A 16,453-nucleotide genomic window follows, 5' to 3' on the forward strand; every position below is an offset into this window, starting at 1 on the left:
TCTCAGAATCACACAACTACTCACACCCACCCACAAACCCACACAGCCACTCCACACCCACTTACACACCCAAACAACCATTCATACCCATTCACACACCCATACAGCCACTCACACACACTCACAGACCCTCAAAACCACTCACACGCCCACTCACCCAACCACTTATATACCCACACAACCACTCACACACTCATGCAGCCACTCACACACCCACTCACAGACCCACAAAACCACTCACACACCCGCTCACAGACCTACATAGCTACTCACACACCCATACAGCTACTCACACATCCACTCACAGACCCACACAATCGCTCATACACCCACTCATAGGCCCACACAGCACTCAGACACTAACTCACAAACTCACTCACACACTCACACAACCACTTACACACATTCAAAACTACTCACACATCCATACAGCAATTCACACACCCACTCACAGACCCACCAAACATTCACACACCCACTCACAGATCTACAACCTATTCACATAGCCACTCTCATACCCTTCACAGACCCACACAGCCAGTCATATACTCAGTGACACACCCGCCACACACTCACACACTCTTACTTACACACCTACACAACCACTCACACACCCAGGTTATGAGGCATTATAGTTAGGAAATAGCATTAAACAACATAGATATTTACCGAAAAAGCCCAAAGTTACAGGGCCATTATAGTTGGGAAATAAAATGTAAAAAGCGTTAGAAATAACTGAAACAAAAAAAGAAAACAGAGACCTAATAGTAAGGTTCAGATTTTACACACAAAACTATAGAAATTCTGTAGTTATAGTTATCTTAAGTAACTATAGCTCTTACCCCCAGATTCTGCCACAGTGTATTGAAAGGTGCTAGTGGCTACAAAATGCAGTACTGCCATGAGTTTTACAATTGGTGTTACGGCTGTTGGATTCCTAATGTGAGGCAGGAGATCAGGCTCCAACTGCTGACACAAATCCAGGATAGTATGCCTATTTGGACAATAATGATGGTGCTTGATGACGTCCCTTTCCTCTATGGTGGCAAGGTCTGGAAAGGGCTGGAAAACCTGAGAAATAGAAAAGAGCAGGTGAAATGGTCACTTCATACCTTTAATGTCAATACACATCAGAATTCAGGGTAACAGTAGAAATGTAGTTGGGTAATGTACACACATTGACATCCAATATTTGGTCCACTAAGATCTTACAAAATGTATATTTAGGATTTTTGCTCATCATGTGGAAATAATACATTTGAACTGCTTTATTTGTGCCTATTTTTTTTATTGTTTTTTCTAAATACCGTCAACTGAGGTAGTACTTACCCTCATCATGTGGAAATAATACATTTGAACTGCATTATTTGTGCCTATTTTTTAATCGTTTTTTCTAAATACCGTCAACGGTGGTAGTACTTACCCTCCAGCACTATCTTTGTCAAAGACAGTCACGGTCCACATTTTAGCGTGTCATACCTTGCCAAGAAAAGTGTCACTCATACCTGATATATAGAAATGCACTATCCTCCATTTTGAGTGCTGGTGACGCAAAAACATTTGTGAAATGCTCTGCTTCACACCCTAAAACAGCGACTATCTGACCTTGCCATTAGGACATTGGCTACCCAACGGCTGTCAGTGGAAGTTAACCACATAGTAGGTCATAACCTCCACAATAGGCAATGCCATAGGCTAACATGTGTGATGGTCACGCATGAAAGCCAGTGGCTGTGTCTATCTCCGTCACGTATCGCATTCACCCTGTACTCGAAAGTCGCGTCGTGAAAAAACACTTACTTGCCTCCTAAGACTACAGTCATCAAGACCTCCTTGTTTTTTGCTGCTGTTACAGACCTCTGGGATCCAGGATGCCAGGCAAAGCAGGTGACAGGGCCCCTGCCTTCTCCCCTGAGGAGCTGGAGCTCCTTTCCAGGGAGGTTTCATCCCTGTGCAGCCAACTCTATGGGACTACTAAGGGACAGATAAGTGTCTGATTGGTGTATGTCTGACTGAATAACCTCTCCCTTTCTGATTCACAGGACATGTGGTTCCTTTTTGGTAATGTGGGTGGTGTTGCGCTTGGAGGTAACAGAATGATGTAGCTGGAACACATTTTTGTGACAATGCCTAAAATGCCTGTGCATGGCAATGTTAAGTCACCTAACAGTAAAATTTGCAATATGTGTCTATCTAACACACAATTCCTATTTCATCCCACAAACTGCAGATAACTGACTGCCAGTAGATAGTGTACCAGAAGTATGTCTGAGAACCTACAGCCAATGTTGAAATGACTATGATGTTGAGTGAAAAATACGGAGCATCTGGAGTTGTCTGATGCTTTATTGTTACGTGGGATTCCAGCACATATTGGCCCAGGTTTATGAGAAAATGACGGAGTGCGGCTCTGCACCAAATTTAGCAGTGCTGCGCTCCAACATTTTCAAAATTCCGGGATGTGCCATATTTAACAGAATACAGCGCACTCCTGTGTTGGTCCCTGCACCAGCGCTAAATTATCTGCTGAGCGTCAACACAGCCATCATTGCGCCATGGTTCAAGGATTATCTGCACTGCGGGGACACCTTCTTGCACAAATACAATCTTCAATGCCCTTTTACTCTTTCTATATGTGCGGCACAATGCAGCACATTTAGAAGGAGCAAAAAACGAGGAGAAGTGAAAGCATATCTCCTTGTTGCGCCATGCTAATGCCACCCCATCAGGTGGTGTTAGATTTTGGCGCTGCCTCAGGTTTATGAAAACTCATAAATCTGGGGCAGCGTCAAAATGCAATGGGTGTTGCTGTGGCACACCCACAGCAACACCCATTGCATGCCCCTTCCACACAAAGTGCTGCGTGTGAAGTGGCTGTGCTTACAATACGGCGCAGTGCTTAGCACCACCTGAGTGTCATCCGGTGGTGATAGGGCCTTGTAAATCTGGCACCTTGTGTTTCAGTTTGCTATGTATGGTTTGAAGCTGTCATTATTTTAGGTGCAGCAAGTTCAGATGGCACTGGCTCACCATCATCCATCCCATTCTGTTCCATCACAAATCACACTTGTTTAAACCACCCACAAATCCCTGCTCTCATTGACATATAGCAGTCCTAATTTCTTGCCCTCAGTCACTGTATGTGATGCAAACCATGGCTTCTTATTATTGGGAAGTTAGACAGGAAGCCAATGTAGCTTTGAGTATGTTTATGTGCAAGGATTATACAGGTTGCTTGGCCTTCAGTAGCTCACAATGCTTGTGAGTGAGTAGGGGTGGCTCTCACAACAGAATTGATTGCATAGTTCTGGCCAACATGATGTTGTAGGTCTGATCAAGTAACGTGAAACATTAGCAAGTACTGACGGTGCACATGAGATCACTGAAAATCAGTATTGCCACTTAACCTACGAGAGTTTTATGGGAAAAATCCTAGTAACTGTTTTAAAAATGTACGTGGAATATATGAACCGTGATGTCACAGTAGTAGTGCCCAACAGTGACACTGATTTGTCTTTTCCTGTTCTTTTACGTCATCTATACAGGTCAATGCCCATCAGAAGTGGGATGCCAAGGAGGTGTGGACCCTGGAAGTCCTCAAGCAGAGTAGCCTGCACTGTAGGAACAGGTGGGAAGGACGTGTGTCAGGTGACCAGAAAATCAGCCGAGAGTCAAGTCGGGCAGTCCTCCCAGTGTTCCAGGTGGGTGCACCGGACCCTTACCCCCTGTTATGGCCCACATGCTTGGGGTGGATTATCCAGTGCTTGATGGGCAGTTGAGGGCCCAACAGCAGCAACAAGGGTGTAAGTAATTATCTGTAGATATTGTTGTGGTTTGACCTCTTTATTTTCCAGCCACATTGTATGCTGTCAACTTTGAGGAAGACACACATCCAAAGGCCGTGATGATTTCTGGAGGTGTAAGTTGATTAGACACTGTCTGATGTTGAGTGTGGTGTACTGCTTTGTGCTGTAGCATGCCACTAGATTCCTCCTCACATGTCAAGTAATGTTGTGGTCAGACACATGGCTGCATGTAAATAAAGAGATTGCTAGCATTTTCACAATTACATGAGGGACACTTTTACAAAACATGCCCTGTGTCATTATTTGTCAGGTGTGATGGTACGTCACAAATGTGTGTAGCAAACGTATGCTTCAATACTGGTGACTATAGCAAACTGCACAATTATGAAGCAGCTGATATACCAGATGTGATATTACTTAGTTTGTGCTTTGACAATGTGAGTATGTGGATCTGTACTGAACATTTCAATATTCTTTGTACAGTGGAATCATTCCTTATCAGACACGTTTGAAAGCAGTTTCTCCAGCAAACTTATGATACTTTATGTGGACAGTAGCTGGTGGACCTGAGTCCTTAATCATTCACAAATGTGCATGTAAGCCAGTCTGTGATTGCCAATGTGAATCTCTAGGCCAAACTGTACAGACAGGAATGTGTCCACATTGGTGAGAGTTGTGCGTCTCACAGACTTAAGTGTTGTGTTCTTAGTCCCGCCCAGAGCAGAAAATGATGATGGAGAGCAATGTGATACTTAAAGGGACATTTGTACATGGAAGGTAATATCACATAGAAGTTGCGCTGTCCCATTTTGGGCAGACAATTTCCATCCAAAACACTTACCCTTTGGGAGAAGGCAACCGATTATAGGTCTAAACTGCAGTGAGTCAGAGATGTGGCCAGGCCTATGTGTTTACTCATGCTGTTGGAACCCTTTATTATGGAGTAGACTTCAAGTGTATAAGTGACAAAGGCATACATGATATAGGAGCTGAGAGGGGAATAACTGAACTTGTTGCAAATGTTGTGTGATGCACATTGATGTCCAATTGTATTCTCACAGGTACACTATAATTGTTGTGAAGTTTGTTTCAGCATCAACTGGGCAAGGCAAAGGTGACAGTGGCCACATCAGCGGGAATGAAGCTGGCCACTGGGTATCAGTTGTGGACATCACAGACACTGAGGGATTCCCAGTGGCATGGAGTGTGTGGGGACTGACCAGGAGGCCACAAGTGATTCAACATCTTCCTCGGAGGCCTCCAATGAAGACCAGTCCCTAGTGGGGGTGGACCCTGGAGAGACTGTGACACCTGCATCTGTGACCCCATTCCAATGTCTATCCTCCCTCTTGCTCCCCCATCTTGACCGTAGCCACCCCTCTAAAACGGGCAGCATCATCTTCACCTCTGTGTTCCAGGTTGCACTCACTGAGGAGGCTGTTGATCTTTTAAGGACAATTGCTGTAGGCCAGACCGCACTATTGAATGCCATCCATGGGCTGGCTGGCCAAAACACCCAGATGCTGGCTTTCCTGGATGGCATTTATGGTGCCCTGTCTGGTCTACATCGGTCATTCCAGGGTATGACTTCCTCTTTAGCCGCAGCCTCCCACCCACCCCAACCTCATGCCCAGACTTCCACCCCATCTCAAACCCAAATCCTTCAACCCAGCTCTGTCCAAAGCACAGGCAAACATACACACACACCCACAACACTCACAAACAGCACATCCCAATACAGACACATAAAAAAACATAAGCACAGAGACACACATGCAGATACCACACACACCACCAGAGTCACACTCCCAGTCAGTACACCCACCAATACACAGGCACAACCCCCTCAGCACATCCACAGACACAACATCCACCACTACAGCAACACCCACACACACCACAAGCACACCTGCACATGAGATGTGACAATATGGACTTATGCCATTTCACTGAGTGACTAAACTCATTATTGTATAAAGTCTTTTATTTTGAGTTTACCTTTTGTCGTGGCCTTATTATTCAATTGTTACTAATTTTTTAATGATGATGTTATTTCTGCATATGTGTGAGCCATGCACTTACTCTCATTTGTGACAGTGACAAACACAAGTTACATGTTTTAGTCAGTTTTTTAAAAATATATACATTACTGTTGTACATTAGTGATGGACAAATTAATTTTGGTGCAGGCATTCATGTTGTTACTGGACATTTACACCAAAATTATATGTGTTTCTGTTTTTGTGAGTAGAGAATTCATGTGTGTTTATTTTGAGATGCTGTGTCACTAATATGCACAAATGCATTACACAGATGACCTGACACTTTACAGTTGAGTATGATCTCATGTTTGTGATATATTGCACACACCAAGGGGACATGAGACATTCAAACATAACTGACATGTTTGCAGGTCACCAGTGAATATTGTGTTACATTCTGTGTACACCCACCTGTAGCATGTTGTGCTGTCATTGCTACATTATGATGGGATTTTTGATTCACATTTGGGGTACTATTACAGTTGATACTTAAGATCTTTTGGGTACATTCTTGCACACACCTTTACAGACACATTTCTATTTGTGATTGTTGAGACTTTTGTGTAGGTTCCATTGCCACGTAGACAGTGCGTACAAAATTGGTAGATGCTCCCTATAACTTGAGGTCTGTTCAGATACATTTGCAGGCGTCTTCATTACACACTTCAGCATTGTGCCACAGTATGGTGGTGTGTACACAAATTGTTGAGCCATGCACAAGTCCAGTGTTACTATGCAGATACAACTCCAAGGGTAACAGGAATGCCCGTGACTTACCTTCTGTTCCGGTGATGACATGGTTGATTTCATCTTGGACCTGACCCAGGAGCAATGGGAGAACTGGTAGGAGCAGGTTCATGGCAACAGGATACGTGGAACTCTTTTAGAGGGTGAGTTTTGTGTTTATATAGCTGGCAATCCGCCAACTTAGGTGCAGAGGTTTAGCCACCACAGTTGCATCAGCAGGACTGCACATTGTGATTGGCTTGGCGGTAAAAGTGGCTTGAATCCCACCGCCAGCTGCTTTAGCCTATGGTGCAGTTGACGCAGGTGAAGATTCTTGGCAGTGATGGCAGACCGTCAGCAGTCTTTCGCCTCACGCTGACATCTAAATGTAACTGGCAGACCATCATTGCAACGGGCAGGTTTCCCATTGAGAAGCCGATGGCAGGACTGTTACTGCTAATGTCTAAATCAGGCCCTTAGTCAAAGTACTATGTTTGGCAGAAAAAAAATCTTGTGCCAATATTTATAAGTGAGTAATCTTAACATACCTAAGGGTGCACAATGAGATGTCTCATACTCCCAAATAACTTGATGAGTAAAAGTGTCATGTACATGCTAACTTGAAACAGTGCAGGAGCATATGTTCAAAGGTCTAATCTCTCACTAAAGTGTCTTGTGCATACTACCATCCATAAAAAGTGTCAGTTATTCAAAAATAACTGCTGTTAACACACCTAAAAAAGGGCACAATAAATTGTATCACGTTTCTGTAGAAGTCTAAATGCAATCAAAGACAATAACCCATTAATACATAGCAGAAATTAAAATATATTTAACGTGGCACCAGGACAGCTGACTTGAAAAGCAAAAAGTCTGATTTGTAGAACTTCAACATAACCTTTTATTCATGCAAACCACAAAAGGCATAACTAGACGTCTAATCAATTGTCCAAAAACATTTCAGTACATGATAATTTCTCTGCAATCACAAACTGATACATCACATGTCCAGCATTCGTCAGTCACGAATTCACGACATCTATACACAAGATCCAATCAAATTGGAGATTAATATTGCATGATAAGCAAATATAAAATGGTAGCCCATGTGTCTAGCATGGTGTCAGATGGGGACTTTCAAGACTGAGAACTACATTAACCAAGTAGCAGATGTCCTATTCATAAATAGGATGTTATTGCTGAGCTCGCATGCGTTGGTAAATCACGAGTGCTGTCTCTTGAGTAAGCCTTGCATCATGTTGTGTTCCAAGCTTATACGCATAAAGTGAGAAGAACAATGGGTTATTGGGGTCATGTGCTTCAACAACAGACATTGTTATCATTGAGTATCACAGGAGTGAGAAATAATTTATTCCACACCTGAAAAGAAAATGCAAGTTCACACTTCCAATCAGCTTGATGAATTAAAGTGCCATGTGAATGCTACCTTGGTTGTACAGTAAAATTGCAAGGGCATATGTGCAAGGATCTAACCACTCCCTGAACTGGCTCATGCATGCTACCATCCATACGTAGTGCCAGTATCTCAAAATGATTGCTGTTAACACACCTAACAGGCCACAACAAAGTGTCTCATGCATACACATGTATGTGTAATTCTAAGTCAAGGGAATATCCACTTTAGGGTTTCCAGAGAATACTTCCTTTCAACATAAAGTGTCCCGTGGGTAGGTGAATTGAAATGCACTAATTTCAAAATGTTGTATAGAAAATTCATGAAATAGTCTCTATATAATAAGGCATAATAAGGCATAATTACAAAGTCCATGCAGATTCTCAGTTATTCACAGTTATGTGGAGCAGTGCATTATGTTAAAGATGTACATGTAACTCTGCATCTGTGTTCAAGCCCCATGGTACCTCCATGCCTATTTTGATAATCCACTTTGACTTTGATTTCCTCCACATTAACTCCTGATCACCCCCCCCCCACCACATGTTCTTCACAGATATTTATTGCCATGGCACATGAGTTCCTTGATGTGAATGGCTCTGAGATGCTGCAAAACATGTAACCTGAGTTTGTTAACACTGCTGCCCACATATTACTTGCCAAAAGCACACTCCAAAACATATACCACATATGGCATCTCACAAGTTATCCTTTCATTTATTAACTTAGTTGTGCCATTAGTCAACTGAACGGATGTCCTATTCTGCCCATAAATGCAAGCTTTACACTTCTGGCAACACCAGAACCCCTTTCACTTCTTTGTCAGCCATTTTGAGGTGTCATTGCTCTTATTGCATGTAGAGCTCTTAGTCAGGTGGTCACCCAATGACATTGCCCTCTTATATGTCATCTGAGGGTGATAAGGTAGTATTTGATTCAAGGTGTCATCCATCCTGAGTAACTCCCAATTCTATTTAATAAGCTTACTGACTTCATAACTTGACACATTGTAGTCCATAGTATATATGATCTCAGTACTCTCTTTTTCAGATCTAAGGATGACTTTCTTTGGGACTAACAACTCCTCTTTCTTCTTTGCCCAGGCTCTCTTTAGGGTATCATCCAATACTGACTGTGGGTACCCCCCGATATAAACCTTTGGCATATATCTCATGCTGATTTGACAATTTCTGAGTCCTCAGAGCAATTATGCCTCACTTGTAATATTTTGCCAAAAGGTATGCTCCATTTAGTGCTCTGGAGTGGCCACTGTTTGCATGTAGTAGACTGTTAAGACTGGTTGGCTTCCTGTGGATCCTGATACACATCTACTTATTCTGAATGTAAACTTCTATATCCAGGTATGTCATTTCAGTAGCACTTCATTTATAAGTGAATTGCAGCTTCTGAGGATTATTGTTCAATGATTCAATAAATGTAACCAGCTCTTACTCTTCTCCCTCCCAGATTAAAAATAAATAATCAATGTAACATACCCATAGTACAATATGTTACTGGATGTGTGAGTTTTTCTCGTTCCAGATGGGCTCTGCTCCCCACCATCCCATGGTTATGTTGCCATAGGTCAGGGCAAAAGATGTCCCCATAGCCGCCCCTTTCTCCTGTAAATAATAGATGTTATCAAACAGTAAAACTTTATGGGTTAAACAATACTGCACATGTCCATGAGCGTCTCTGTATGTTCCAAGAGACTAATGGAGTATGATTTCGAAAAACATTTGCATGCCTCTTATCCACCTTTCTGTCATATAGAGGTATATAGGGCCACCACATTTACTGTGACCATCAAATACACCGGTTTCCAAGGGGTGTCATTAATCCTATTGAGAAAGTCCATTGAGTCCCTAAGATAGGAAGGCAAGACTGGCACATAGGGAAAAAAAATCATCAATTAAGAGTTGTAAAAATGTAGGGTTGATCTGTACTGTGTAATTTGTATGCTCTTAAAAAGGGAGCTAAGAACCACATAGAAATATAGTGTAAAGCGCACAAAAGTAGTTAAAGAGCAATAGAGACTGTTCAGGCACATCCTCACACACATATGTGCGTATACATGGACAAGTATGATAACCCTCCATGAAGCAGAGCAAATATCCTACTGTCCCTTTACATAAACAGAACAGTAGCGACCTTCCCATTGACCTAGAGTCATTCACAAATAGGGGTCTAAGCCAAAACTAATTTTTAAATAAACATAGATCTCTATCATGGGTTTCCCAAGTACTATTTCTTCCAATCAAAGATGCCTGTTTTCCAAGAAAATAAGTGAGTTAATCATGTTTTAACTTGCAGTACATGCTGAGGTCGGATTGTCGAACAAGGGAGATCAATCTAACCTACCAAGGGTTTTGTTTACATAGCCAAGCCACAGTATGCTGAGGCCTTTTTAACAGGAAATGCAATCTCTAATGATGTTATGAGTTAAGCTTGCTTCATGGTTAAGCTAAATTAATAGCCATAAAGGTATTGGGCCCATGTTATCACAGGTTTCTTAATATCGGAGTCCCAATTATTCATGTCACATAATACTATGTGGAAGGGGTGCTAAAAACAGTATCGCAACAAGTGTGCTGTTCCTAGTAAAGGCATAAACACACATTAGTGGAAGACGGACTAGCTTTTTGAAGCCGCCAACTCACTTTTCATTGATCAGGCAGCAGGGTACACTTCAAGAGGGGCAGGATGCCTTGGAGTTCCTGCACTTGCCTGCAGTGAGATATCTAAGGTTTTCAATTATTCCCCTTTTCTCCATTCCATGGACCACCCATTTTCTGTCATACAGTCAGTGTGCCTTCCGACAGATAATTTGCCTCAGTACCCACGTCTGTAACATGGTGAGGACACAGTGTCAAAGTGCTTTCTCATTTATAAGGGTTCATGCCAAAGGCAAATTAAGGAATGTCTTTTCATATTTGCCCCAGTGTAAAATGTTCCATATTCATGTCCCTTCTATAATACCAACGTGCCCCCCATGTATAATACAGCCCCTGGTGCCTATGCCACCATAAACTGGAAAATCTTTTCTTTCAATTGCTACTCAATACAGCAACAGGCATTGGTTTTCCTTGCAATCACCCTCACAAAACACAAACTGGCTGAGTATGCACCACTACAAGGGATTACCTTTAAGGCTGGGCATCGAAGAAGGTTGCACTTCCATGATGTCTATGCAGCATCTTGTGTCTGCCTGCTAGACTCTGAAGAATACTGGAAGCATATTAGGCACTCCACATCACCTAAACACATGACATGTTGGCATATTTTGGAGTGCCTACTTGCTGTACTATTTCCAGAAGTAGATTTGCCTAAAAGAATGAGGAGCTTTCTCAAAGTATTGGTATCTTTGAAACATCAGAAAGCTATGTCAGAGTTAGTCACCAAAATTGTATTAGGAACTGTTACCCTTATTAGCTTAGGGTGGTCATCTGCCAAACCTTTTGCCTTACTCCTGCAATTGTGCTGAATCCGCTTTTTCTGGCATTACGAGTCCATGCACTTTACTACAGTTGACCAGTACTAAAGTGTGTATGCTCACTCCCTAAAACATGGTAAAACTGTCTTATACCCAATTGGCACATTTGATGTACTTTTTAAGTTCTTAGTAAAAGAGTAATACATGTACCCAGGGGATGTAAATTAAATGACACTAGTCGGCCAGCAGCCTCTTAACTAGCCCCTTAGACATGTCTCAGGCCTGCCATTGAAGTCTGTGGGTGCATTTTTAAACTGCTCTTTCCACCTTTCTCAGTAAACCTTTTTCCAGGCCCAAACATTCCTTTTTAATACAAAGGTCACCACTAGGATTGGCCCTAAACAACTCATAGAGCAGGATGAAATGTATTTAAAAAAAAGTTGGACATCGATGTTTACCTTTTACATGTCCTGGTAGTGAAAAAACTCTTAAATTCATTTTTCACTACTGCAAGGCCTACTTTTATAGGATAACATTGGGTTACCTTATTATGTTTAATACATGATAACTTTCATTTAGGAGCAAAAAGGAATATGAAGTTTGGTGCCTAAAGAATTGTAATTTAAAACTCCCTTTTAAGGTAAATTTGTAGCTGCCAGTTAGTCTTTGTGTATTGTTCCTAGACAGAGAGACAAAGGGTGAAAATGTGTTGGCAGGATGGGCCATCTCTGACTTGATAGGGAGAAGAGCTGTCACCTACCACACTAGCACATCACAAAGTCCATGCCTCAGCACACTCACAAATGGTTTCACTCTAGTTTGTTGTGCCCCCAGGCAAGCTGGGGCCAGGGCAGGGAGGCAGGAAATTCCAAACACCTTTTGGGGGTAGAAACCACTAGAACCTTTGCCTCCTTCAAAGCTGGCAACAAGTATACATATTGGACCCCCCAGACCCAATTCTTCACTACACCTCTAGACCTGGGGAAGAATCAGAAGGTCTGCTTGCTGTTCTTGTGAACTGCTATTTGCCTTCCCTGCTACTCTGCTGGCCTGCTGCCTGAGTGAAAAGGACTAGACCTGCATCTTGAACCCAGGGACACTAGAATGACTGTAAGGTCTAGTAGGCTGGCTTCCTTATCGGAGCCTCAGAGACAGAAAAGGGTCTATCCACCATGAATGGACTCTGTGGGATGTGAGTATTGATCCCCATGTGGTGCTACTGCAGTCCTGGTCCCTTGGAAGTAGGTGAGAAAGTACTCACACATTCATGTTTTTCTAACTGCAAATTTTGCCTGGGAAAAGTATACATAACTTATTCTAGAAAAAGTCCTCTGAATAAGGGAATAAATGTGGAAATCAGGAAATCATCATTCATTTCCTAGTCTATTTCTTATCACTAGCACTTTAACTCAGAATAGTAGGGGGATTTCACCATGCACAATGCTGGACTCCAATGATTGTTATTTCACCTTGCACAAATTGTCAGACAATTTTACTGGAAAACTCATAATGAGTATCTAAGTGTCATGCACAGGATAAAAACATGGTACACGTGTGACACAAACCTCTAAGTCAGATTTTTGAAGCCTCGCAATGCCACTGTGTGTGGCTTTGAATGGCTTAAAAAATCTGGAGTAATGCAACGCAGCGCAAATCGTTGCATTGTGTTATTCTGCGCAAGGGAGGCATTCCATAGGCTTTACATGAGTGGTCCAACACAACTTCCATGGTTTTTGATGCATTTCCAGATTTACCAAACCTGATAAACCTGGGAATGAGCCAAAACCGTATGCCTGTCCAGGAGAGGCATATCGAGGAGAAATATATTCTCCTTGTTACTTCCTCTTTCTATGTGTGCTACATTCTGTAGCACACATAGATAGAGGAATATGACTTCCACGATTGTTTTTGTGCAGGAAGGTGCCCCTTCCTTCACAAAAACAATCCAGCATGCAACACAGACAATCTTGCACTATGGTGCAAGGTTGCCTGCATTGGCGCCAGGCAGCACATTGTGCGCCAGTCAGTGCTTAATTTCTGCTTCTTGTTTCCGGTGCTGAGCACCGCCACTCATTTTTGAGGGCCGGCGCTTATTTTTCTACCTCAAGCATTACTGCGAGCAAAAGACACATATGGGAAAGACGGATGAAGAGAAAAACGAACAAGTGTCACAATGGGAGAAAGCAGAAAGCTGCAAGAGTGAGCTGAAGGGGCAGGGAGTGGCTTTAAAAGGATTGAAGAGGCCCCAGGTGGCTTCAGCATTACGCTGCCTCAGATTTCCGTGTTCACACATTTAATTGCAGCAGCCGCATGGTTAAGAAAAGGGCTTTGGGCACCGGCACATTTTTATTACAAATTAAGCACTGGCGCTAGTGCAGGGGGAAAGGGCAAGAATGCGCTATATACCTTAAATATGGAGCATTCCTGCCCGTTTCCCAGGGACACCGTGCGGCGGAGCAAGTGACTTGCTGCACTGCACTGCACCACTTTGTATAAATATGGCCCTGAGGGTTGAAAGTGGTAAGTTAAAGAAGAGTTTCTGTCACATTTTTGGCCTGAAAGAAATCTTCAATAGTTGAAAAGTTCTAACAGCGGTATTTTACCACCTTAGATAGTGGTAAATGGTTCTCACTTGAATTTAAAATAATGCGATGCTTGTGGCTGGGAATGTAGCAGCTTTTGTTGACGTTGCTAAGGTCATTTCAAAGCACAAGAAAACCCAATACAAATACATACCAAACAGAAATAACAACACAACAAAAACATAACACAGCACAACAAAACAATCATAAGAGAAGGTGATATATCCACAGTAAAGTTTGCACAATGCACTCCCTTACCTACCACCAATGCCTTGTAGTAGCCCTAGCCGCAATGTTTCGTGATAAAACCTTGGAGCTCAAATGTCACAGCAGATTGCGCTGCTTCACTGTGTTTTTCATAATGCTCACGACTTCATTTTTTATGGTAATTTAATCCATTAATCCCGTGAGAAATGTGTCGGAAGAAAGTGCAGCACCCCCGATATATGCGGTACTGTAAAAAAAGAGTATGTGACTTAGAATTCTTAAATATTTTATCTCTTTAAACATTCCAAGAAACAGTTCATATTTTTGACGTAGGTACCCAGACCACGATTGCTACTGAATAAACACTGTGGTCAATAAAAGTCTATTGTAAAGAATTTTACATGAAAGTAACTTTATCTAATGAAAAAGCACAGACAGTGCTTAGCTCAGCATTCTTTGTTATCATGCATAAGTTACACTGACTGCAGACTCTAGTAAATTTATGTGAGTGATAAGCCCTGCGAATGTGACTATTTTCAAGGGTTCTTTTTAAAACATTGTATGAGGGCGGGTAATCTGGCCTTACTTTGCACTCTATTGACCTGCAAGAAAAGAAACACCATTGGCGACTCTGCCACTGCCCCAAAAGCAGCTTTGCTGTACCTTTACAATTAGTGTCACAGGTTCATGGTACCTCTCCGCACAGTCCCTCTGCCCCTACTCCCGCACACCAGCGGGGGTAAGGGGGATGTTTCTCTTGGGTCACCAACTCAGTCCAAAGCCTACGGATCTCTGTGAGCTGTGGGAGTTTCAGGGACCACTCATCACAATCTGCAGCACCCCATCACTTCGCATTATGGGCCACAAGCACAAAGCATTCTTCTAGTTGCAAACGGTCAGATTTTGCGACTAGAAAAATGCTTTTTTTAATATTCAAAGCCAACATAGCAATTGGATAACTTTTCACTGAATCACATTTTGGTTTCCATTCGGTGTTAGGAAGGCGCACGTTGAGGGCCTCCCTTCCTAATACCGAATGGGAAAGGTATGCTAAATAGGGTCTCAAAACATTTGCAGTTTACCACCAATAGAACGTTGGTGCTAACCCATTCGCATAAGGGAAGGGGTCCCCAAGGGACCCATTCACCTTTTAGAATGGTGGGGAAAATATTTTCAAGAGGCAGTGGCTTCCCACCACTGCCTACTCTTAAAAAAATGGAACTTAAACATTTAATGTAATTTTCTTTTTACATGCATAAAGTTTTCCTTTAAGGAAAACGGGCTGCGTTTAAGAAAAAAATATTGCTTTATTTAAAAGCAATCACAGACATGGTGGTCTGCTGAGCCCAGCAGGCCGCCATCCCTGTGATGGCTGTGATTCCTATTGGGTGGCAAATTGTGACATACCTCATTAATATTCATGAGGTAGGTTCTTTTGTAACCCACCGGGAATAGCAAAAGAAACTCGTAATTTCATATATTTGGAATTGTAATTTTACTAATTGTGTTTTGCATGTAATCGCAATTAGGAACTTGCAGTTTCAAAGGTTAGTACATGTGGCCCTATACCACTGCACTCTTGCTAATACCTCCAAGTTCACAAATACCAGCAGTCCCCTAAATAAAATTAAAAAAACGTTAAAAGGTTGCTGTCCTTCTGCATTGCAGCTTGTGTTTTATGCTTGCCATCTGTGTACTGTGGCTTCCAGAGTGCAGATTCACTTTCAGAAACACGTGTTGTATGTCGATATAATACGTGTATTTGTATAGTACCTTATTACAATTTGTATGACAAAATCATGCTTTCAAAATATGGGTTGGATCTCGGGATTTAGGTGGTCGGAGTCCACATCATATTTTGTTGCGTTTCGTACTATTTAGAGGCGAGTCATGTTGGATAATGTCCTCCCATGTTAATACAGAGTTTTGTTACAGTATGTTCTGTTAGCGTCCATTACATTATGTGGTGTTGTTGGTGCCTCAATTGAGGTTCTATCTTTGCAACCTTTCATGGGGGACTGGAAGAACCTTTGCTTGATAGTTTTGTTTCGGAATGGTTTGTATCGGTTAGATGATAGTAAAATAAGTTAACTCTAAGAAGATCTTTGTTTAGATTTATGCACATGGCTGGGTGTGCTGAAGGACTTTTCCGTTTTTTACTGGCTTCGGGGGTCAATTAAGCGTATTTTTTTCTGTATATGAATCACAACCCTATTCTGTGTCTCACAATTGAATTTTGTGTG

The sequence above is a fragment of the Pleurodeles waltl genome, chromosome 5, assembly GCF_031143425.1.
Source record: "Pleurodeles waltl isolate 20211129_DDA chromosome 5, aPleWal1.hap1.20221129, whole genome shotgun sequence".
Taxonomy (NCBI): Eukaryota; Metazoa; Chordata; class Amphibia; order Caudata; family Salamandridae; genus Pleurodeles; species Pleurodeles waltl.